Raw genomic sequence first — 26,543 nt, 5'->3', positions numbered from 1 at the left:
CACCCCAGGGTAGAGTCTGCTCATAGCTGTAGGACAGTTTGTGTGTGTGTGTGTTTGTGTGTGTGTGTGTGAGATCCATCTTATCTCAGCCCACCTCACAGTTGTCCTTTAAGACAAACTCAGTCTCTCTGGGCTTCAACCAGTCCTCAATCAATGAATCGCTTTCAAGTGTCCTGTACCTGTCCTTGAGTTGCAACTGCACAGTTACATTAGTTTGTTGCATCTTGTTAATGCATTAGAACCCATTCCTATCAAACACTCAAACTAATATTTACAATGTCTTTCTGCTTCCTTTGTCTAAATAGATTAGAAACAGTTGTAAACAGTAACAATATAGTTAAAACTTTAACATTTCTGGTGCTTCTGTTCTGCTAGTGTAGCAAAATAACAATTCCACTCTTGTCTATAGTTGGTTTAGCAACCAACAAATAAAAAACTACAAATAGAACAGAAGAACACTCTTATTACTGTTCCAATTACTCACCATCAGTTAAGATAGATTGTTTACATTTAAGTGTCACTCTCAAAGAGACGCAAATCAAGACATTTCACCCAATCAAGTTCAAATGATGTAACTGTTATTTGACCTTTAATTACTCCACCAAATGTTGCATAGCGTCTTTTTCTTCTAAGCACTGACATATAAGACATGGTTATCCTGTCATAAATCATGACCCCCCTCCCCAGAGCTCACCCTGGAGTGGGGGGGATGGTTTACTGACCTAAGGATAACGGACCCTAGTCTTGAAGAATGGTCCCCTTATCAATTAGGGACACATTAGTGTTATCTTGAGAAACAAACCAGCTAGGCAATAGCAAGCAAACCTCTTTGTCTCAGCATATACCTCAAAGAAACATCTGTTAACCATCAACATTCCAATGATTGCCTACTAGGACAGAAATTAAGTACACAGGTATACATGTCTATAAAAATAATGAAGAGTCATTGAATATGTTAATAAACATGGAATTGATACTTCTGGTTCCTTCAAGTCAAAACCAGAATAATATAGCCAAATTAGTAGCCAAATAATAATGTAGCCAAATTAGAATACCCAATTTTGATGTCACCAGTTTCTCTTCAAAAGAATTCAAACATGTCAAAAACCCTTTTCACACAGCCCCCCCCCACCCCACACACTGGTGTTTGTGTGAGTGAGTTGAGCACTCCAGGGGGTCTGTACCTCTCTTTACAATTTAGACTATGTAAAACTACTCAACTTGGGTTTCTAGAATAGAACTTGATGCAGAATTACTTTCTCAGTATCAATTAAAACATAGCAAAACTTAGTAAACATGTAATGAATATCAGAATGTGCTCCCTGCATGTTTTAACCCACTTATTCCATAATGCATGATATTAATATTAACACGTTCTTATATTCACTATTCATCCCAACAAATTAGTTATTTCTTAGCAAAACCAAGTCAAAATGGTAAGATGTATTCTACTCAACCAGAATCATGTTAGAATTTGTATCAAACAAACTTTTTCCAAAAACCCAAATTAGACAAACACTGTGGGATGCTGATTTTAACAGATGCCAATTTTTAGTTATAACTATGGAAACAGGAAAACTCAATTCATCATGTAACTCTTTAAATACCTATTTAATTTGCTTTGAACTCTAAGTTCAACTCTTTTTCATCATAGATAATTTCATACAGAAAATGACTCCAAGCGGGAAAGCAGAACCATTACAGGACGGACATGAAAAGAAAATCGATAGTTGGGACAAATCTAAAATTCAGTCAGTAAAGACAAACATCATGACTCAATTAACCTCCTAAAGTCTAGGGAATTTGTCCAACTTTAATGCATGTCAATGTTACACCAAATAGTGGCAGTCAGCCAAAATCACTACTTTCATGCATATGTCATGCAACGACATCAAGAGTGTTCTAGCTATTAACAATGGGGGAAGACTTTAGGTCTGTATCCTTACTACAAGTATGTTTCAAAACCAGATATTTCAACATGAAAGCTATTGAGAGGAAAACATAGTTAGTTTGCACTTAACGTTTGATTAACCCAAAACTGAATACACTCATGTTGGGGACATTTCCACAGGTGAGAACAGTCAGAACACTCATATTTAACCTGTAGTAAGAGACTACTTTGATTTAATGGGAAAGGTTGGTAGAGGCCAACACAGGGGGTCCTTCCTTGAGCCCAGGAGCGTACCCACTTGTGGTAGGCCATAAAGTGTCACAAGTGCGTGTGTTGAAGACGAAGGAACCAATCGCAGGCAGTATGGCAGTCAATGTTCAAACTTTACTCAAAAGAAACACTGAGCACTTAATGCATGAAACTGAAACAAAAGGGCTGGCAATGCAGCAACACGGAACTCACCACATGCAGTACACATGAAGACATGGAACAACAATGATCAACCAATGTCGGAGCAGAGGGGAAACATTTAAACACTTACTAATGAGTAGATAGGGACCTGGTGTGCATGATTAGGACGTGACAAAACAAGTCCGGGATGTGTACATATGTGATGGGAAGTGAGAGTGCACGGAACGGTGGTGCTGCTGCTCACCGTACCATGACATAAAGGCCCAAAGGATTGCTTAATATGTTAATGAAACCTTCATGAAAGATCACACAAAAACGTGACATAGTCTTCAGACTGTCTGTATTAAAAGACGTCATGCTTTCAACTTAGCCGATATCCCACATTAACTGAAGATTCAGAGTTATTACTTATCAACACAGTAACAGCTGTGGAAAAAAGTTATAACAGAAAACAGATGCACAATGTTCCTAAAATCAAGGTACAATCAGTAAATGATCCCAATCTTAATTTCACATCAAACCACCCCATTTGTCAGTTCACCAATTTAGAATGTAAACTCCAGTAATGATAAGCAATCCAAATCTGAACAATGCGCATGTTTTAAATAACCCCTTTGTTATTTTTAATAATTTCATAAGTTTTGTAAATCAATTTTGTTGTTGTGACTGTTTCTGTGATTCTGTGTAATTTGTGTAATTGTTGCCACAGGGCTCCCTTGTAAAAGAGATTTGACTATCTCAATGGGACATCCCCTGGTTAAATAAAAAAATAAAATAAAATAAAAAAATGAGTATCAGGCAAAGGTCTTAAAACACAAGTAATATCCCAGTTATCATTTTAAACACAAACAAAGTGTAACTACATTATTTAACCAAACCCAAATCAACATTTAAAATAGGATGTCTAATTTTACGGGCTTTGGCTTTGGGGAATTAACAGGCTTTGGCTAATTTTACACTCTGTTGCAGGTTATGACTATGTTGGATGCATGGGAAACAGCGTGTGTACTTAACGTTAAAGACTATCGCCATGTGGTTCTTCATTCTACTCCATACAAGGAGAGAGAAACATAATATTTTAACCCATTAAATTAAGGACATTATTCTCTTATGCAGTCCTAAATTATCAGGCGAATACCTCCACGTGTGCCAGTCACCAGCTCAACACTAGAAAACAGATTTCAATTTTGCCGTTTCGGCACTAAGGTAAAGGCTGAAAGAGTGGGCCCCGCCAAAGAACCACAACAACGACGCAATGAGTGTGTTCACCCAAGTGTACACCCAACAAGCAAAACCTTGCGAATTCAAAACTTCCAAGTTAACAACAACCTTGGTAAACAAGATCAAATATTCCACCAAGGAATACACAGTGCAGCCAATTGGAACCCTCGTGCACAGGGAATACAAAAATGGAACTAGGTCGACCATAACCAGGTATTGACAATTCAATTATCCAAAAACCATTATATACAGCTCCTCCATGAACTGCCACCTTAACGTGGTGGAGGGGTTTGAGTACCCGAGTGACCCTAGGAGCTATGTTGTCTGGGGCTATATGCCCCTGGTAGGGTCTACCAAGGCAAACAGGTCCTGGGCGACGGGTCAGACTAAGAGCGGTTGAAAAACCCTTTAATGATGAAAAACATTTTGAGGACCGTGACGTTGCCCGTTATGGCGCAGCCGGGGCCCCACCCTGGAGCCAGGCCCGGGGTTGGGGCTCGTATGCGAGCGCCTGGTGGCCGGGCCTTTCCCCACGGGGTCCGGCCGGGCTCAGCCCAAAGGAGCGACGTGGGGCCGCCTTCCCGTGGGCTCACCACCTACAGGAGGGACCATAAGGGGTCGGTGAGGATCGGGCGGCAGTCGAAGGCGGGCTCCTCCACATTGAGAGGGGTCAGCTGAGGTGGCTTGGGCATCTATTCTTGCAGGAACAATACATCTAAACAGCAGATGTCTTGATTCCCATGGGTATCTTCCCAAATCCAATGTCCAGTCGAATGTCTAGTGGTAGCTTCATATATTTAAACGTAGTGGTTAGTTCATAGTCTCTGTCACATAGGTTTTAGCCAAAGGGCGGGCTGTGTCACCACCTTATCCTTCCTGCCATTATGTTTAATGTTGTGTTTACCTAAAGGGGCCGAACTGACTTTACTTCCCCCCAAGGACCACATTCCTAAGAAACAAAGGACTGGCACCCTTCTTGGTCTAGGCAGATTGTCAAAGTACCTAGTGATGCTCTGATATTATACAGACGTGTGTCGCAATCAAAGTAAAGGTTTACATACCAGCCAATGGAAAGACAGACATTTCTCAAATGCACCTTAGTTCAAAATTTCCATAACAATGGGTAACTTCAGTTCTCGTGTTAACATGTATATAAACTAACCTTATGAGAAATCTGAATGTTTGTGCAACTTTTCTGAATATCTTGGATGTGTAATTTAGAAAACTCAAATAAAACAATGTTAAACATGTATTACTTCTCATTATTGCGCCAATGTCTGAAAAGTATTTACTACGACACGGCAATTTGTGCTTATGTGGGTAGAGAGTGTTTGAAAAGAGCGTACTTGAAGAAAACCAGGGAGATCCTCAAAAATGTCAAGGTCGATGACTGGCTGCTCGCCCAGGACACATACATGCTACACAGGCCTGTAGCTATACATTTTAAAAGAGTTATTGTTCATGATAAATTCACAATTTCAGCTGGATTTGGTTGACATTAGTGCTTACAGTCTGGAAAAAGATAACATGACATTTTATGTTGACATGCATAGATGTATTAAGCAAATATGCATGGATTTGTGTGCTGAGAAATAAAAACGCTATTGAGGTAAAGCGAGCATTTGAAGACATTAAAAGAAGGAAGAACACCACAAAAGGTCCAAACGGACAAGGGGAAGGAGTTTTTTAATTTCACATTTTGAAATGTTAATGAAGAAGTACAAAATAAAACATTTTGCTACAGGAAATGATGTCAAAGCGAGTATCGTTGAGAGATTTAATAAAACAATTAAATCACGAATGTGGAGGTATCTCCCAGCTGCCAACACTCATCGCTATGTTGAGGTTATTCAAGATTTAGTTCACGGATACAACCATAGCTACCATCGGTCTATTGAGATGAAGCCTGCTGACGTTTATGAAAAAAGTTTTAGATTAGTTCTCAAGAACCTGTATGGTACAACAATAATGAGAAATGGTAATCAAAGATACAAGTTCCTTGTTGGGGATACTGTGAGACTCAAAGTTGAGAGGAGCGTTTACAAAAGGCAATGAAAAAGGGTACACAGATGAATATTTTACCATAACAGAATGCCTTCCTCGGGTACCTCCTGTATATAGAATAAAATATTACAATGGTGATGTGATAGTTGGGACCTTTTATGAACAGGAATTACTGAAAATAATTGTGGCTAAGAATAAAATGTTTAAAGTGGAAGCAGTTCCGGATGAGAAAGTACAGAAAGTTAAAAAAATTAGTCTTGTGAAATGGCTTGGATGGCCTTAGAAATTCAACAGCTGGATACCCTCGGGAACAAGTGCTTGACCTAGAAACTGGATAAAGCTCCAGGATTTTCAGGATCACGTCATTTACATTGACTGCGATCAGCATGGGTGACGGTGGCTTCTACATAACGCTGCCCAGTAGACATGTCTATCCAAGCAATACGAGTTCGAGCTATACCTCAACATTTGCCAAAGGTATAGATTTGAAAGGTGATTGGGAAGTATCTTTGATAGAATTCTAATACCCGCATATGTGGAAGACTTTTACATGGGGTGAAAACGCATTTGAACTACATGACTCAAAACACGACAAAACTTGGAAATATGAACTCAACACCGGTTATTACAATGGCATAGTAAAACTAGTGGCAGAGCTCAAAACCACTTGGTGTATGGGCGGGGTATGATGAATAAAATTGTTGAATGTTTCTAAAAGGCGAAAGTTTGAAATTTAGTGCAAAACTGGAACAGATATTGGGCTTAAAACCAGGAGAGCGGTGGTACGCCCCATGGTACGGAACATTCCCCACAGATATTTTGGCAGGGTTTAACACCCTATACATCTACACAGATATAATTTATTATCAGCGTGTTGGTGACAGTCATGTTCCACTGCTGCGAACTGTACATATTACATGGAGAAAGAATGAAGTTGTCACAGTGACGTACGACAAGCCACACTACGTACCTCTTAGTAAGAGTCAATTTGATGAGATCTGTATTGAAGTAAAATCTGATCAAAACCAGCTGGTTTCATTCATAGTGGGGAAGATGATTGCAAAATTACACTTCAGACACATCAAACAATCTTTTTGACTATAAGACGCAGCCTCAGAAACTACGATGATCCTCAAAGGTATGTTGAATACTACACAACACAGGCCGGTAACGGTTTACCGGGGTATCATGGTAGCGCTGCAATGTATAGGGCTGGTCTAGGGGGCCTTTTCCGAGGGCTTTTCCGGATGGCAATACCTTTGTTGAAGCGTGGGTTCACAATAGCAAAACCACATCTGAAAAATGCAGCGAGGAATGTAGTTGGCGATGTTGTCGACAAACAAAAAACAGCAGGACGGCTGAGGATTGATGGTTATGATTCCAGGTGTTAGAAAGAGACCACCTGGTAGGAGGAGCCTACCAAAGAGTAAAAAACGCAAGAATGAGACAAAAACAAGAGCCACGGTTAAATATTAAGAATATATTTTAGGAAGATGGCTCTCCTACACCGTATGTCTGGTGAATGTACACTCAGCTAAAGGATTATTATGAACACCTGTTCAATTTCTCATTAATGCAATTATCTAATCAACCAATCACATGGCAGTTGCTTCAATGCATTTAGGGGTGTGGTCCTGGTCAAGACGATCTCCTGACCTCCAAACTGAATGTCAGAATGAGAAAGAAAGGTGATTTAAGCAATTTTGAGCGTGGCATGGTTGTTGGTGCCAGACGGGCCGGTCTGTGATATTTCACAATCTGCTCAGTTACTGGGATTTTCACGCACAACCATTTTTAGGGTTTACAAAGAATGGTGTGAAAAGGGAAAAACATCTAGTATGCGGCAGTCCTGTGGGTGAAAATGCCTTAATGATGCTAGAGGTCAGAGGAGAATGGGCTGACTGATTCAAGCTGATAGAAGAGCAACTTTGACTGAAATAACCACTCGTTACAACCGAGGAATGCAGCAAAGCATTTGTGAAGCCACAACACGCACAACCTTGAGGCTGATGGGCTACAACAGCAGAAGACCCCACCGGGTACCACTCATCTCCAATACAAATAGGAAAAAGATGCTACAATTTGCACGAGCTCACCAAAATTGGACAGTTGAAGACTGGACTCTGATGAGTCTCGATTTCTGTTGAGACATTCAGATGGTAGAGTCAGAATTTGGCGTAAACAGAATGAGAACATGGATCCATCATGCCTTGTTACCACTGTGCAGGCTGGTGGTGGTGGTGTAATGGTGTGGGGGATGTTTTCTTGGCACACTTTAGGCCCCTTAGTGCCAATTGGGCATCGTTTAAATGCCACGGCCTACCTGAGCATTGTTTCTGACCATGTCCATCCCTTTTTGACCACCATGTACCATCCTCTGATGGCTACTTCCAGCAGGATAATGCACCATGTCACAAAGCTCGAATCATTTCAAATTGGTTTCTTGAACATGACAATGAGTTCACTGTACTGAAATGGCCCCCACAGTCACCAGATCTCAACCCAATAGAGCATCTTTGGGATGTGGTGGAACGGGAGCTTTGTGCTCTGGATGTGCATCCCACAAATCTCCATCAATTGCAAGATGCTATCCTATCAATATGGGCCAACATTTCTAAAGAATGCTTTCAGCACCTTGTTGAATCAATGCCACGTAGAATTAAGGCAGTTCTGAAGGTGAAAGGGGGTCAAACACAGTATTAGTATGGTGTTCCTAATAATCCTTTAGGTGAGTGTATGATAACAGAGTTGGATTTATTCTCAGTTCCTTTCACACATACATATATTGAGAAAAATACATACATTGAAATACCAACCCTATCAGCAATATTAGATGCAGCCCCACTGGAGTTCTTTATTGCAGAAAATGGCTAAGACTACGTTGTTCTAAACAATATTTTGTTGTACCTATGTGTAAAAGTTACTAAACCGGATGGAACTAATATTGATGCCCGGAGCACGTGTTGGGGTTATCAACTACCCCATAGCCACCCTATTTTCACAAGTGGATGTCTCCTTGGGTGATCGTTTAATTAGTCAGAGTAGCAACACATACCCCTACAGAGCCGTTGTAGAGAGCATTCTGAATTATGGATGTGATACATTAAAGACAGCTTTCAGCTGGATTGTTTTACAAGGATGCCGCAGGTCACATGGATGTTACGGACCCTGAGGGGAGAACGATGGACTCATGAAAAGGGCTGCTTATTCAGCGGATAGTACAGCATTTGAAATGATTGGCCCTGTTCGTAGCGATATCTTCTTTCAAGAGAAACTCATGTTAAATGGCGTTGACATAAATGTTAGGATGGTCCGCGGTAAAGACGAGCTTGTCTTTGCATATATTTTCTGCATCACTATTTGTCAAGAAAGTGTCTGTTTCGCCAGCCTGGCTGGCGACATTAATTTATGGCTGGTGACATTAAATAATGAAGACATTAATTTACCGACAGGGGGTCGCGTTGGCAACCAGGGGCCTGTTGCATAAAACCAGGATAAGGGATTAAGACGGGATAATGAAGTTATGCTGGATGAATTTAGCTTTGACCATGGAGATTTATTCTTTGCAGCTAGCCTGCTCCAGAGCAGGCTAACAGCCAGGATAAGATTAATCCTGGAGTGTTAAATCAGCTGCCGCTCTGATCCGAAATATACGTGTTGAACAGTCGTTCCGTTGTCTTCTGATTGTGTTCTGCTTTATTGTTATTAACATGCATTACTTGTCACTACTGCTGTGACGAGTTTGATTTAAATCCTACTATTGCAGTTTAGATGGTTCGAAATCGTTGATGAATTTGCAAGCGACATGTTTTCAAATGTCGTGGGAGATGCCGAAATTTTAAATAAAGGCACCATTTGCCGTTGTGTCAAAAGTGTGTGTTTGGCACTGAAGTCCGTGGCACACATCTTTATTACCTTCCCTGGCCACAGAAGAATGTGCTTCATCAAAGAGGATTTCTAAAAGATTGCAGGTAACAGGAATTACAGATTACAAAAACGTGTTACATTACTAAAGTCACATGATATATTCAGACTTTTTTGTGTTACATCTTTCCCTAATGTCATTGGTGCGCTGGACTGCACACAGATCCGCATTAAACACTCATCAGGGGCCCATGAGGGAGATTATGTCAACAGAAAATCCTTCCACATTATCAATGTTCAGGTAAAAATGTAGTTACTGTCAACTAGCCCAAATGTATTCTGTGGATGAAATGTATACTGAATAGGAAACATTGCATTGTTTCAGATGATCTGTGATGCTGCCTGCATCATTACCAATGTGGAGGCAAAGTGGCCTGGGTCCGTCCATGACTCCCGAGTTTTTGGTCCATTACAATTTCCCAGCGACTATCACAAGGTAGGCCACACACATTTCACTGATAAACACAATTGCGTCAAAGGTTTTACTTGTGTAGTTGTAATGATTACATTTTGTATTCTCAGGTGAATTCTCTGATGTTCTGTTGGGAGACATAGGGTTATGCCTGTGAGACATACCTGGGAGAGGGTTATGCCTGTGAGACATACCTTCTCACTCCCCTTGCAGACCCTCAGACAGCAGCACAGCAAGGAAACAATCTTGCCCATGCAAGAACAAGGGTCCTACATAATATTGCCTGTCTGAGGAAAGAAAGGGGTCCAGCAGTGGCACCGGAGATTGAGTGGGACAATGCAGCTATATTCCCAGATGACATTAATGGCAGGCTGGTCAGAGACCAATACATTCATTATTTCAGATGAGGGATTTCATTGTCTTGTCCTTCTCTAATAAAGGATAGTTTGTGTTACTCCTTAGGCCTAATGTTTTATTCGATATTATAGTAGCTTACTTTGGTTTCATAACCTCAATTTCCGTCTCACCTCACTGAACCAATAACTTTGCATAGTGTAGTGTACATTCATAACACAGGGAACTCCACAATGCATCTTAAGCTTTTTATTTTAGTGCTGTCACTTGTCAGTTTGGAGCTTGGGAGAGAGAAAGAAAAACATGATTAATACATTGTTTTACAGATATGCTTACAGTGTGGATTGAAGTCACTAACTTGTTTTTCTAGTTTCTGTATCTCCAGATCCAGTTTCCTCAGTGTTTTCTTCTTGATTTATATACCAAGGTCCAGATCCTGGGGAGTCCTTTTGCTTACAGCAGTCTGTGCTTCTGCCAGCTCTATTTGCTTTTTCAGATGTCGTGTATACAGACATCTTACAATTTGTGAATTCTGTAAACCACCCATTGATTAGCACTGCAGGAATTGTGCATAATTTAGATTTCCATTAGCCCATACTTACTATGTTGCCAGGCTGGCTGTCAGACTGTACTGCGTCTGGATCCTGTTACATACATACATACATGCATACATTTCTGAGTGCTACATCACTGACTTATTATCCGTTATGGGCTAAATATGCATTTCCATAAGATTGACATAATACCTCAGGCCTTCTGGAGTCCAGTGACACAGTCTCCTCATCATCAGCTGCAGCAGCCCCTTCCCATGCTGCAGAAGCCCCTTCCCCCTGCCATATTAAATAGAATTTGCATTGACAGGATGTGCCAAGCCATATGCTTTTAATAAATAATACTCACTGGATCATCGTCTGGTGGCAGGAGAGTGACTGTGTCGCCGGACACTGCAAGACACAACAAGGTCAGACGGTCCACATATGCCCATAAATTGTTGATTGTGTTTGATGTGCAGTACAGGAAAATGTACCTTGTACGAAGAGGGCAGTTTCTGCAGATGGAACAGCCTGTAGCTGTCCCACCCTGAATCCCTTCAATCTCAGGCCTTCCTTGATTTAAATCAAGGGCCATTTCCTCAGCTGGGGTGAAGTCTGGAGCTGGTGCGCCACAATTAATGTATGAACATTAATTGTAGGAAGATATCTAGAATTAGACATAGCTTCTTGAGATTTGAGCACATGGTTGTAAAACATATTCTCGCATTGTGAAAAAGGGTTTGAAATTAAGCCTAGTCTTTAGGGTAAACTTCCAGAGGAACATTAATTCCCTCTGCTCACTTTTCTGGCAAAGTAAGCTAAATAAAAAATGAGGTTCAGACAACCACTACCCCACACAATTAATTTAGTGTTTATTCAATCTTTGACTCCGTTATTAAAGTGTCAAACCGGCGACAAGTCATGGTTGACTACTATTAGGAAAATGGTGTGAAAATGAATATTGTTGAGTTGACCAGTGTGGTCAACCAATTTTCATCTAGGACTCACTTCTATGGTGTGCTGGTATGCGGCCAAATACTTAGTATACCAGTCTGAGATGTTGCATCAATGATGATTGTTAATACACACTGGTGCAATCACCCTGGCGAGCACTGACTGGCTATTTACATAACAGACGATGGCTTTATTATTCAAAAATCTAAAAAAATGTAAAACCACATACATTTAAAAAAAAAAATAATGCAACAATTATTCAATGTAAGAAATATGACAATGAATCACAAATGATAAAAAAGCATACAATAAAAACACATTAAAATGGAAGCCATTTTGTGGGGTCCATGGTAGGGGGTACAATGAAAGCTTTGGTTGGTTGATAACCAGTTGCTGGGGGAGTGGCTAAATCTTCCATTGTTTCTCCAGACGATTGTTTATACAAATTGTTTTACGCCTTACAAGCGCATTTGGAATAGTTAAATAATTAAAAGGCATGTTGAGACATACCATGGCCTCTAAAAACACCCCCACACCCTAACGGCCTTCTATTGTCAGCAATTTTATTGGTTGCTGTCACACTTTTAACCAGATCCAACAGGTGCGATCCCTTGATTATCGCTCCATTGAAAATGAATTCACCATTTGAATTCCATTAAGTCAAATCTTTAGACCTGTGCATTCTATTAAGAATATATTCAACATTCTTCCTACGCCTCACAGGCACATTATCCAAAATTTCATCAACAAGGTTAACATTTCGGTCAACAGTTTGCTTAATCTCAGTCACGTTTACTACAACAGCCCCTATCTCAGACCCAGGTAGACTTAAAGTCAGTGTGTTTGTATCAAGATCCCCGTCTCACAACAGTCAAAAATCTTTGTAAAATGGCAGAGTATCTTTTTCATGCAAATCCATATCAGGCTTCAACGGTATATTGTGAATCGATGAGTCCAAATCATTTTCGTTTAGACATGATCAAACTTTCATAGGAACGTACACGACAGGCCAATCCCCTGAAAATAACCTCGTTCTCAGATGGTAGTCTTCTGGTGTAGCTTTAAAGTCAATAAATAAATAACCCAAAGGTGGATGTGTTGCTTCTTTAAAACTCTTTAAAACTCTTCTTTAAAACAATCTGCTGATTGTCGCAGGGGTTTTTAAACAAGATGATGTAGATTTTGTTCAAGTTAATAGTTCTACTAGATTTCCCTTTAACAAACATGTTTGCACTTACACAAGGTAAATTGCACTTAGGTTGCGGTGGTGTGAATATTGTGTGAAAACTCTCTTCATCTTCAAACTCTCTGATGCACTTTTCATTAAATCGTCAATAATTAAAAGGTTGTTTTTCTGAATCGGTAACAGATTGTCATCACACAGCGATGTTGGTAGAACTTCTATAAAAGGAATCTCCCAAACTTTCAACATTTTGTCATATAGTGGTTGCCAACTTGAATAAACCCAGATGATATTCTCAATTTTTTTGGAGAAAACAAAGTCAGCATTATCCAACAACATCACAAAATATATTTTACCTGAGTTACTGGGGCCACTAATGACAGCTGAATGGGTGTTGAAGTCGCGGGTCAAAACCGCTATCCATCCTATAATGTGGTTTAGTACACGTAGTGCCTTGTGGTGTAATCAGGGAGCAGTACACGCTTGTTGTACATAACTCTGAAACACTTAGACACTACTCGGTTTTTCAATGTGAATGTTCTTTTATCTCTCGCAGTTGTGTTTGCATTAGCAAGGACGTGATCATCATCACCACCACCACCACCACTCTCGCCCCTGTGATGGCAATTTCTAGTCCAAGTCCAAATAGTTCTATGAAAATGGTAAGTAAGACAGGAGAAATCAATTGCGCAATAAACGGCTTTAATAAACTTGCATGGAGAGAATACGCAGGTTACAAAGTAACAGTGAATAGTCTCTAAATAAAACATCATTTCGACAGTATTTATTACATAGAAAAATGGGTGTGGTAAGATGCTGCCATCTGTCTCATGTCAATCAAACACATTCCCTTTGTTCTATCACACAAGCCAAATGCTGTCTTCCCCCACCTTATCCTTCCTTCCATAATGTTTACTGTTGTGTTTACCCAAAGGGGCCAACTGACCTTACTGCCCCCTGTTGTGTATCTTCTCCTATCCTGTCCTAAAACCCATTGATCTGCATCTGGACAGACAATAGATGCCCCCTATGCAAATACCAGATCCCCCAGATTCCTCTACCTATCTAAACAGTGGGACTCAGTCCTTTAATCAGTGAGAATACATTGTATAAAGAAATTTCCACAACAATCCATCCTCTTGATACCATGTCAAACCTTGGTATCAAACCTTAAACAGTTCACTCATTAGGATGTAGACTGCAACAAAACAGTACTCTTTAACAACATGACCCAGTCAATATTATTACCCCTAATGATTAGAGAACGGAACAAATCTGAAATGTCTGGATCCTCATTTAAATTCTTCTTGACGATTACCTTCGTATAAAATCCAAGATCACACATTTTCATCATACAGAATCAAAACATAGTACAGCAAAACTTTTATGTTAAAATCATCATAAACATCTATCACTGAATGCATCCTTCAATTCATCACTGTTACAAAGTCCTCTCATGCCAATTGCTCGATCCTCTCCATGGTTCCATTTGGATGTACTTCCAAAGTCATCACAAATGTTCTGCTCCTCCAAACGTCAGACAGTCAGTTTTGAACCATTTCTTTGACAGGTTGGTGTAACAGAACGAAAAAGTCAGATGCATACTCCAAGGTGTTGTCCTTCACAGCTCAAATGCAGACACAGCTCTTGTTGTCTCCATTCTAGCTGCTTTATCAGCCAGGCCAGGAGACTCTGTATTCTCCCTTGTGAACGCCAAGATGACCAGTTTTAGCTAAAGGCTCTAGAGCTCAAGGCCATGTAGAAAGTGACTGGTTACGAGCACCTGAAAATTCACTTTTCCCTCAGTGACTTCAATTCACTGTGTCTAACCTTTAAACAATGAAATCCTCTTGTAGCGTGTCGTCGACCCCAGGTTCCTCTCTCAGCTACCTGGACAGCAGATGAGATGTACCTGGCAATCAGCGTAGCATGATGTTGTGCAGTGCAGTAGATCTTTCCTACGCCTCCATCCTCTCGGTCGGAGGTTGCCTTCTCCATCACATTGCAGAATCAGCAGGACTCAAATCAGTCCAGCTCACAGGAACCCAGCATCCTGTAGACATGCGGCACCTAGACGTGCAGCGCCCCAGAGTAGTAGGACAGTCTGTCTGTGTGTCTGTGAGATCCATCACATCTCAGCCACCTCACAGTTGTCCTTTTACGCCAAACTCAGTCTCTCTCTGGGCTCCAGTAAGTCCTCTCTTGTTCAATCGCTTTCAAGTGTTCTGTATCTGAATGTGTGATTTATCCTTGAGAAGATTATTTACAACTGCACAGTACATCATCACATCAGTCCATTACGTTAGCTTGTTGCATCTCGCTGATACATTAGAGTCACACACTATCAAACACTCCAACCCTGTATTTCCAATATCTCTCTACTTCTTTTGTCCAACTAGAATAGAACAGTTTTAAACAGTAACAGTATATTTAAAACATTAACATCTCTGGTGCTTCTGTGCTGTTAGTGTAGCAAACTAACAATTCCACTCTTTTCTATAGTTGGTTTAACAACCAACACAAAGAACAGAAGAACACAATTTCACATTTCTCATTACTGTTCCAAAAACTCATCAGTTAAGATAGTTTGCTTACATTGAAGTACCACTCTCTAAGAGCAGTTCATGAACAATTCTCAGTTCACCTATATAATTGACATCTGATTGTGTTGTATCGGAACTACAATCAAATTTACCGTTGTTTCACATAAAGGATCAAATACCTTATTTCAAATCAAAACATTTCACACCATCTTGAAGGTCAGCTAACATAACTGTTATTTAGCCTAATTTCTCTACAAGATGAAACTCAGTGTGAACTTCTCCAAATCTCTTCTTATTATCCTAGCACATTAAAGACACTCTGAAATCCTGTCACATATCATGACCCCCCCTTTTTACTTCCTTTCCCCCAGGGCTCACACTGGAGTGGGGGGGGGTTGGTCTATTAACCTAAGAACAGACCCTGGTCTTGAAGAAGGGTCACCTTATCAATAAGGGACACTGTTGTTATCTTGAGAAACAACCCAGGCATTGACAATAGTAAAACAACCTTTTTTCTCTTCATTCACCTCAAAGAAACCTCTGTTAACCATTAACTTTCCAATGATTGCATACTAGGACAGAAATTAAATTAGAATTAGAATACCCAATTTTGATAATGTCTGTTTCTCTTCTAAAGAGTCCAAACAAGTTAAAATTCATCTCAAACTGTTTTTTGTGTCAGTGAGTGGAGTGCTCCAGTGGGTCTGTACCTCTCTTTATGCAATTTCAGACTATGTAAGACTTCTCAACTTGGTTTTCCAGAAATATAACTTGATGCAGAATTATCTTCTCAATATCAATTAAAACATGGCAAAATGTAGTAAACATGTAAGAAATAACAAAATGTCCTCCCTGCACGTTTTTCCCACTTATTCCATAATGCAAAAGATAAATATGATTACTTCTAATCAAACATCAATCAAACTGAACAATCCCATCAAATTAGTTATTTTCTTAGCTAAACCATTTCAAAATGCTAAGATGTATTCTACTCAAAAATTACCATTTTAGATTTCGCATAAAACATACTTTTTTAAAAACCCAATTTGACAAACTAGATTATTCACGTAACTTCTTTAAGTACCTATTTAATTTGCTTTGAACTCTAAGTTCAACTCTTTTCCACTATAGATAATCATTTTATCTCTCCTTGAACTGCCACCTTAACGTGGTGGAGGGGTTTGAGTACCCGAGTGACCCTAGGAGCTATGTTGTCTGGGGCTATATGCCCCTGGTAGGGTCTCCCAAGGCAAACAGGTCCTAGGCGATGGGTCAGACTAAGAGCGGTTCAAAAACCCCTTAATGAAGAAGAAAATTGTGTGTCCTGTGATGTCGCCCGGCATGGCGCAGCCGGGGCCCCACCCTGGAGCCAGGCCCGGGGTTGGGGCTCGTTCGCGAGCGCCTGGTGGCCGGGCCTTTCCCCATGGGGCCCGGCCGGGCCAAGCCCGAACGAGCGACATGGGGCCGCCCTCCCGTGGGCTCACCACCCACAGGAGGGACCATAAGGGGCCGGTGCAGAGAGGATCGGGCGGCAGTCGAAGGCGGGGGCCTAGACAACCCGATCCCCGGACACGGAAACTAGCTCTAGGGACGTGGAATGTCACCTCGCTGGCGGGGAAGGAGCCTGAGATGGTGCGTGAGGTTGAGAGGTTCCGACTAGAGGTAGTCGGGATCACCTCTACGCACGGCTTGGGCTCTGGAACCACACTCCTTGAGAGAGGATGGACTCTTCACCACTCTGGAGTTGCCCATGGTGAGAGGCGGCGGGCTGGTGTGGGTTTGCTTATAGCTCCCCAGCTCTGCCGCCATGTGTTGGAGTTTACCCCGGTGAACGAGAGGGTCGTTTCCCTGCGCCTACGGGTCGGGGATAGGTCTCTCACTGTTGTTTGTGCCTACGGGCCGAACGGCAGTGCAGAGTACCCGACCTTCTTGGAGTCTCTGGGAGGGGTGCTGGAAAGTGCTCCGACTGGGGACTCTATCGTTCTACTGGGGGACTTCAACGCCCACTTGGGCAACGACAGTGATACCTGGAGGGGCGTGATTGGGAGGAACGGCCCCCCTGATCTGAACCCGAGCGGTGTTCAGTTATTGGACTTCTGTGCTAGTCACAGTTTGTCCATAACGAACACCATTTTCAAGCATAAGGGTGTCCATCAGTGCACGTGGCACCAGGACACCCTAGGCCGCAGGTCGATGATCGACTTTGTTGTCGTTTCATCTGACCTGCGGCCATATGTCTTGGACACTCGGGTGAAGAGAGGGGCGGAGCTGTCAACTGATCACCACCTGGTTGTGAGTTGGATCCGATGGCGGGGGAGGAAGCTGGACAGACTCGGCAGGCCCAAGCGTACTGTAAGGGTCTGCTGGGAACGTCTGGCCGAGTCTCCTGTCAGAGAGATCTTTAACTCCCACCTCCGGCAGAGCTTTGACTGGATCCCGAGGGAGGTTGGAGATATTGAGTCCGAGTGGACCATGTTCTCCACCGCCATTGTTGAAGCGGCCGCTCGGAGCTGTGGCCGTAAGGTCTCCGGTGCCTGTCGAGGCGGCAATCCCCGAACCCGGTGGTGGACACCGGAAGTAAGGGATGCCGTCAAGCTGAAGAAGGAGTCCTATCAGGCCTGGTTGGCTTGTGGGACTCCAGAGGCAGCTGACGGGTACCGACAGGCCAAGCGGACTGCAGCCCGGGTGGTTGTGGAGGCAAAAACTCGGGCCTGGGAGGAGTTCGGTGAGGCCATGGAGAAGGACTATCGGCTGGCCTCGAAGAGATTCTGGCAAACCATCCGGCGCCTCAGGAGAGGGAAACAGTGCCCTACCAACGCTGTTTACAGTAGAGGTGGGCAGCTGTTGACCTCAACTGGGGATGTCGTCGGGCGGTGGAAGGAGTACTTCGAGGATCTCCTCAATCCCGCCGTCACGTCTTCCATTGAGGAAGCAGAGGATGAAGGCTCAGAGGTGGACTCGTCCATCACCCGGGCTGAAGTCACTGAGGTGGTTAAGAAACTCCTCGGTGGCAAGGCACCGGGGGTGGATGAGATCCGCCCTGAGTACCTCAAGTCTCTGGATGTTGTGGGGCTGTCTTGGCTGACACGCCTGTGCAACATCGCGTGGCAGTCGGGGACAGTGCCTCTGGGATGGCAGACCGGGGTGGTGGTCCCTCTTTATAAGAAGGGGGACCGGAGGGTGTGTTCCAACTATAGGGGGATCACACTTCTCAGCCTCCCCGGGAAAGTCTATGCCAGGGTTCTGGAGAGGAGAATACGGCCGATAGTAGAACCTCGGATTCAGGAGGAACAGTGTGGTTTTCGTCCAGGCCGTGGAACACTGGACCAGCTCTATACCCTCTACAGGGTGATGGAGGGTTCATGGGAGTTTGCCCAACCAGTCCACATGTGTTTTGTGGATTTGGAGAAGGCATTCGACTGTGTCCCTCGCGGCATCCTGTGGAGAGTGCTTCGGGAATATGGGGTCCTGGGTCCTTTGCTAAGGGCTGTCAGGTCCCTGTACGACCGAAGCAGGAGCTTGGTCCGCATTGCCGGCAGTAAGTCAGACTTGTTCCCTGTGCATGTTGGACTCCGGCAGGGCTGCCCTTTGTCACCGGTTCTGTTCGTAATTTTTATGGACAGAATTTCTAGGCGCAGCCAGGGGCCGGAGGGTGTCAGGTTTGGGGACCACACGATTTCGTCTCTGCTCTTTGCGGATGATGTTGTCGTGTTGGCCCCTTCAAGCCAGGACCTTCAGCATGCACTTGGACGGTTTGCAGCCGAGTGTGAAGCGGTGGGGATGAAAATCAGTACCTCCAAATCCGAGGCCATGGTCCTCAGTCGGAAAAGGGTGGCTTGCCCACTTCAGGTTGGTGGAGAGTGCCTGCCTCAAGTGGAGGAGTTTAAGTATCTAGGGGTCCTGTTCACGAGTGAGGGAAGGATGGAACGGGAGATTGACAGACGGATCGGTGCAGCTTCTGCAGTAATGCGGTCGATGTATCGGTCTGTCGTGGTGAAGAAAGAGCTGAGCCGCAAGGCGAAGCTCTCGATTTACCGGTCAATCTACGTTCCTACTCTCACCTATGGTCATGAGCTTTGGGTCATGACCGAAAGGACAAGATCCCGGATACAGGCGGCCGAAATGAGCTTTCTCCGCAGGGTGGCTGGGCGATCCCTTAGAGATAGGGTGAGAAGCTCGGTCACCCGGGAGGAGCTCAGAGTAGAGCCGCTGCTCCTCCACATCGAGAGGGGTCAGCTGAGGTGGCTTGGGCATCTGTTTCGGATGCCTCCGGAACGCCTTCCTGGGAAGGTGTTCCGGTCCCGTCCCACCGGGAAGAGACCCCGGGGAAGACCTAGGACACGCTGGAGGGACTATGTCTCCCGGCTGGCCTGGGAACGCCTCGGTGTCCTCCCGGAAGAGCTGGAGGAAGTGTCTGGGGAGAGGGAAGTCTGGGCATCCCTGCTTAGACTGCTGCCCCCGCGACCCGGCCCCGGATAAGCGGAAGATGATGCAATGCAATGCAAAAAAAAATATAATCATTTTATACAATCCCCCCTGCTTTCAAGACAGAGTCAACGAAAAATGACTCCAAGCTTGAAAGCAGAACCATTACAGGACCAAAAATGAAAAGAAAATTCTAACATGCATTCAATAAAAAGTCGCAAACTGAAAATCCAAGAAAAACAAATGCGAAAATCAAAAAAACTTTTACACCACACGGGTCGCTCGTGTGAAGGAACTCCCAAATTAGCATATCAAAATTAGCATTTCCACAGGCAATGGCCAAACTAAGTTGAGACCAACAAACATCATGACTCAATTTATCTCCTAAAGTCTAGGGAATTTACTCAATTTTAGATGTAAGTCTATGTCATTCAAAATAGTGGCTGACTGCCAAAATCACTACTTTCACGCACATCTCATGCAAAGACATCAAATTTGTACTAGCAATTAACAATGTCGGATGACTTAAGGTCTCCAAGTCTTACTACAATTTGATTCGAAATCAGAAATGTAAACATTAAAGCCAGTGAGAGGAAAACTTATTTATCTTTCTCTTAATGTCTTATCACCCCAAAATTGAACATGCCTGTGGTGGTAAAATTACCATGGGTGAAAACAGGCTGAACACTCGAATTCAACCCTTAGTAATAAGCTACCTTGATATAATGTTACGGGTGGCAGAAGCCATCCCAGTGGACCTGCCCACCCTTCCTGAAGCTCTGAGCTCCACACATATATGGTGAGCCATTAACAAGGCCAAATGTTTGTTTATGGTCCCCAGACCATACTATCAATTTAGCCTACATCGTTCGTTAACTGAAGATTATAGATTTAGTGTCCAACCTATCTAATATTTTCGCAGTTTGTAAAAATGTGCTTATCATTATCTATACAACAACTCAACATTATGGTGGAAATTAAGAAACTCTTAAGAATGGCACTCCAGGCAGAAAACAGATTTATGACGTCACTATAATCAAGGTACAATAAGTAATCCAATGGAAACTCAATGTAGGCCTTAAACACTGTTACATCAATACCCTATTTGTTCACTAATGTACCATTCCAGAATTTAAATTCCATGAACGAGTAGCAGGCGCTGGTTTTAAAAACACAAGTATTATCCCAGTTATTGTTGGAAAATACTTATAAGAGAAACTATATTATTTAACCAAACTCAATTTAGCATTTAAAATAGGACGTCTAATTTTACAGGTTTATTTAAACGGGGAATAAACAGGCTTTAGCTATTTGGGGAATAAACGGCCCATAGTCATTTTACCCACTTTCGCAGGCTATGACTATATTGGCTGAATCCAGTCTTCATGGAAAACAGCATGTTATCTTAATACTAAAATCTTTCGCTATCGTCTGCATCCCACTCCATACAAGGAGAGAGAAAACACTATTTTAACCCCTCATTACGAAACCATATTTTACCAATCACAGAATCATCATTATACCAATATCCAATCCATACCTCTAATTAAACTTATGCCATTATTTTCTTAAACTCCTAAGTTAGCAGGCTAACACTCCCACGTGTGCCAGCCATCAGCACAACACTAGAAGGCAAATTCAATTTCGCAATTTCAACACAAAGGGAAAAGCCGAAAGAGTAGGCCTCCCCAAAGAACCACAACAACGACGCAATGAATGCGTTCACCCAAATGTACACCAAACAAGACAAAACATTGCGATCACAAAACTTAGTTAACACCAAGTTAACACCAACCTTGGTAAACGAGATCCAATATTCTATCAAGGAATACTCAATGCAGCCAATCGGATCCCTCGTGCACAGGGAATACCAAAATGGACAAGTGCATTTACTAGGCCGACCACAACTAAACATATTCACACTTCAACATCCAAAAACATTATATACAGGAGCACGCTATACTCCATCACGCAGTCCAACTGCTTATAATCCAGCACCCATCGCAACGCAATAGGATAGCTGCACGGGAATGGGTGTCAGGACACGGAACAAAAACGACATGTTTCTAACTACAGCCGCCCTGACTGCAATACTCCAAAAAACTTCTAGTCCCCATACTTTCTCAAATCCATCTATCAACTTCCACAAAACCATCAAATCTGACTTACAAAAACCAACCACATTGTTTACTAAAGCATATGAAAACTGTATTAAGGAACAATCTCACCGGTTTATGCTGCCCCTGGTCCGTCTCCTGTCTGACCGTCCGCACACCTCCCCCAGGCGGTTCAGCGTTCCTGCATATTCCCGTTGGATCGCTCATGGCGAGGCCAAAGAGAAACCGAAACTGTCTCAATTCTTGCGGGAACAATACGTCTGTGCAGCCGTTTTCTTGATTTGCACAGGCATCTTCCCAAATCCAATGTCCAGTCGAATGTCTAGTGGTAGCTTCATAACTTTAACGTAGCGGTTAGCACAGTCTCTTCCTCAACCCCGGGTCTGTAGTCTTCTTTGGTCTCAGCCGCAAACACCGGAGATTACGGATGTGTACACCTGGTGTGTACAACTCCCCACTTATGGAACTTTTCTTGACTCAAACAACGAAAAGGCCCATAGAGCTTGGCCACGTCGACTGTATGACTCCAACGATGCAGTATCCCGAGCGGGCCTCCAAGGAGACCCACCGATCGGTCCAGCTGAATTCCGCGGGGTGGGGTGACGGGCGATCAGAGGAGAACGAGCCATCTAACCTGAGCAAAAAAAACTACAACACAGATCAATATACTCCACACAAACTTTCCCAAAGCTTCCAACACTCCACACTGTCTACACACCGTAGCCTACGCCTTCCAAACAACTTCACATCATGCCTCCTGCAACTTCCATACGTTACCACGTCCATCTACCTCCAATCAGCCCGATTGGGCTGATTGGAGGCAGCGCATCCATCACCAAACGAAAACGCCAGTCGCCGGAAAAACCTAATAACACTCAAAGAAACATTGTTCACATGTCCAAACACCATAAACGTCAGTGATAATTCTTGCCGGTCCAGTGTAAACACGAAAGACAGGCAAAGATTTACTGTCGCACTTCCCCATGTTCCAGATTTGCCCATTAAATCTAGTTTACCTCAGCCAACGTGCCCAGCATGCGTTGTTGAGTTCGTCAGCCCACAAATGAGATATTATAAAAGGTCCAACCTTTTACTGCAGATATTAACTATAAAGTCCAACCGTATTGCGTTCTTACCTCCAAATTCAATTTCCGCAGGAAACCTGTACTGATCAGGCACGAGTCACAGCTCCCGTCAGGCACTCTTTCTCAGCCTGTCAAAGGATAAGCCTTTTCTGGACGATACTAGAATTCCAGCGCTATCTCTGGCCGTGCACGGTTAACCTGTTAGAAGGGACTCGAACCGATCAGGATTAGGATCCCGTACGTGCCCCCAAAATTTGATGGCAATTTCTAAAGTCCAAATAGTTCTATGAAAATGGTAAGTAAGACAGGAGAAATCAATTGCGCAATAAACGGCTTTAATAAACTTGCATGGAGAGAATACGCAGGTTACAAAGTAACAGTGAATAGTCTCTAAATAAAACATCATTTCGACAGTATTTATTACATAGAAAAAGGGGTGTGGTAAGATGCTGCCATCTGTGTCATGTCAATCAAACACATTCCTTTTGTTCTATCACACAAGTCAAATGCTGTCTTCCCCCACCTTATCCTTCCTGCCATAATGTTTACTGTTGTGTTTACCCAAAGGGGCCAACTGACCTTACTGCCCCCTGTTGTGTATCTTCTCCTATCCTGTCCTAAAACCCATTGATCTGCATCTGGACAGACAATAGATGCCCCCTATGCAAATACCAGATCCCCCACATTCCTCTACCTATCTAAACAGTGGGACTCAGTCCTTTAATCAGTGAGAATACATTGTATAAAGAAATTTCCACAACACCTCGTACAAAGTTATCAACCAGTCGTGTTAGCGTCTCCAAATTAACAATGGTTAACAATGTCACAATGTGTTGTAGCTGTTGAGCAGTTTTGTAACCGTATGTCTTTAGCCTGCCACTAACAAATTGAGCGATGCTGTCACCATCCGGTAACTCATTGGTCAAGTCGCCCAAGAAGGGCCCCAGTGGGGGCACCCAATCCCCATGGCGTGTGACAAAGATCACGAAATCAGTGTCTGTGTAGAGTACACTTCTATCCAACTTCTCCAAGAAAGCTGTTACGTGGTTTGATTGGTGTCTGTTTTGTGTAACGCCACTGTACCTTCGCATCTGTGTCTGAGATGAAAGAGAAATAAACTTTTATTTCACTGGAAAAAAGGTAGTGGCTAAACTCCTCCGGATCTGTAATTAGCATTGTGTTCATAAGGTTAGTCCGCTTACCTATCTTACCCCAAAGACTATTCATTGCCAATTTAGCCAAAGATCGCCTAGCACTGTTTACAAGAATATTTTCCTTGTCAAGCTGTACACCCTCCTTTTCATGATATTCACGGATATACTGGTGTTTTGCATCATCGTCAACCACTGATGGCAGGAAGCCGCTAGCTTCCTGCTTGTGCTTCAGGAATGTTCTCATGTAATCTGCAAAAAAGATCATCTGATGTCCTGGTGAAATCCCAGACTTAGAATATTTTCACAATGCGATAACCTTTCTCAACAGCCTTAACCAGCTCAATAGAAACCCAGGTACCAGTTAAAGATCTTTCTGAATCAGTATGTGAACAATCAGTTACCTGGTTTTCAGACTATGCACATAATCTACACAAGGGAAAGAACAGCTTACCGCCGACCCTGTGTGGTAACACGGGGTGATAAAGGCCTTTCGGTGGACACACCGTAGCCTTAACAATACCAAAGTAGCTGTCTAGAGGTTTGAAATCTCGAAGGCCCAGTTATTTAGAAGTAATCTGAGCGGATTTCAGCTTTCGGATTTGATCAAATCTTGAAAATGGGTTGTTCAAAAGAAAAAACGGATTCTGAAATCGGATTAGATTACGAAATACAATCTTGGTCCTGATCCGGATCTAACCTTCAGTATGTGTTGTTCAAAACATTTCAGTAGAATAGGGATACCTTTGATCCATGAAATCTGGATTATCCTGATCCCAGCAGAAGGGTGGATTCAGGGTGGATTTCAGGAACAAAAAGTTATAAAACCTAAGAAATTGTAAGAACATTTTCTTAAAAAAAAAAACAAGAAACTATACATTTATTCTTATTTTGCACATGATTTCTTACAATGGTACAGTAGATAAAGTATACATTAGGCTACCTAGTAAGCCTTTCAGAACTGTAAAGGGAAATAAATACATGATTTTGTCTCCATAAAATAATCCCCCAAACAGTTAAAAGAATCCCCCAAATGTATCATTGTGTATTAATTACAGTGACACAATCATCAGAGATCAACCAGTCATTGAGAAAGTATATGGATCCTCACTGGTAAAGCCTGTAGTTACTGCCACAGGAGCTCAGAAAATATTCTGGAAGCGTTCTTCGACAAACAAATATGATGATGCCTAGAAGTCTCTTCTTAAATGACAAACCAAAAGAGCAGAAGTACAGATTAAGAGATCACTCTTACCCAATTACAGCAAACCAAAGCCAGTGTCGATATCTGCCTCCTAAAAGCAGGGTTTCACAAAGCTAACAAATGAAGAACTCTGAACGTTTCTTATTCCGTTAACTATTGGACATTTAGCATTTTTATGATTTAAAACGTGTTCAAAATATCCAAAATGTATTTCTGAATAATGTATATTTGTTTGTTTTTATTTATTTGTTGGGGATCAGATGAAGGATCTGACTGTTTAAAATAAATTTAAAATTGAAGGGGATGATTGTACACTTGCGGTTTTCTGTGTCTTCAAATATAAACACTTGAAGTGACCTCACACTGGCAATTCTACCTGCGGTTCTTTACATAGCTAGTAGCCTATATTGTGATATGTAGTCCCATTTAGAGCACAGGTAATCCAGATTGGGTAATCTTGAAAAGTTTGTATCTGGATCAGTGTGATCCAATCCAATGTTGCTTTGAAAAACCGGCATGAAAATATAATGTATTACCTAATCCTGAATGGCAAAAGATGTGATTTCCAAATTCGGATAATTCTGATCCAGATTAAATGTTTTAAACAACTGGGTCGAAAGATTATGTCTGGATGCCCAATCGTATAAGCCTTTGTCTTGTTGCAGAATGGGTAAAGACTACAGACATCGTTATACTGAATAGCCTCCCCTTCTCGAGCCGTAAACTTCAAATTAATTGCGTTGGTATGACTGCCAAAAAGAGCATCCCGAAGGTCAAGGTGCTCTGGAGCATCAAAGGTCTTCAAGAAAGCTTTGACGTCTCCGTATGTGTTTTTAAGTTTAGCCCTATGATGCATATGTTCACACCGGTGTGATCCGGCTAGAGTGGTCCCTGAAGTGTGCGATCACACTGGTGTGATTAGAACATATTGTTTAGAACGCACAATTAGAACGCACAATTAGAACGCCTAGGTACGAGTGACGTAACAATGGCTGGTCAGACTGCGCTGTTATTTACTCACATTTAGCTCAAACAGTGTTTATGACTTTATTTCCTGGTTGTAATTGTTTCAAGACCACACTATGATATTAACCAAGTAGCAAGCATTCAAATCGGGACAAGAAGGGTTAC

The 26,543-nt window shown here is 42.5% G+C and overlaps 1 protein-coding gene and 1 long non-coding RNA gene across 3 annotated transcripts in view; one reads left to right on the top strand and one right to left on the bottom strand.

Annotated features, from left to right (window-relative positions):
- The window catches only part of LOC105010064 (Kv channel-interacting protein 2), a 347,614-nt gene that overhangs the window by 15,979 nt on the left and 305,092 nt on the right, over positions 1-26,543 (top strand). The gene's annotated exons all lie outside the window — the stretch shown is intronic.
- LOC117594604 lies at positions 10,793-11,160 on the bottom strand. The gene is made up of 3 exons (XR_004575825.1): positions 11,118-11,160; positions 10,964-11,047; positions 10,793-10,861 (listed from the first exon to the last, which is right to left on the bottom strand). It is a non-coding gene; the product is annotated as an uncharacterized LOC117594604 (long non-coding RNA).

Source organism: Esox lucius, chromosome 6, assembly GCF_011004845.1.
Source record: "Esox lucius isolate fEsoLuc1 chromosome 6, fEsoLuc1.pri, whole genome shotgun sequence".
Lineage (NCBI taxonomy): Eukaryota > Metazoa > Chordata > Actinopteri > Esociformes > Esocidae > Esox > Esox lucius.
Note: the sequence above shows the minus strand (reverse complement) of the source record. Positions and strands in the feature narration are given on the sequence as shown.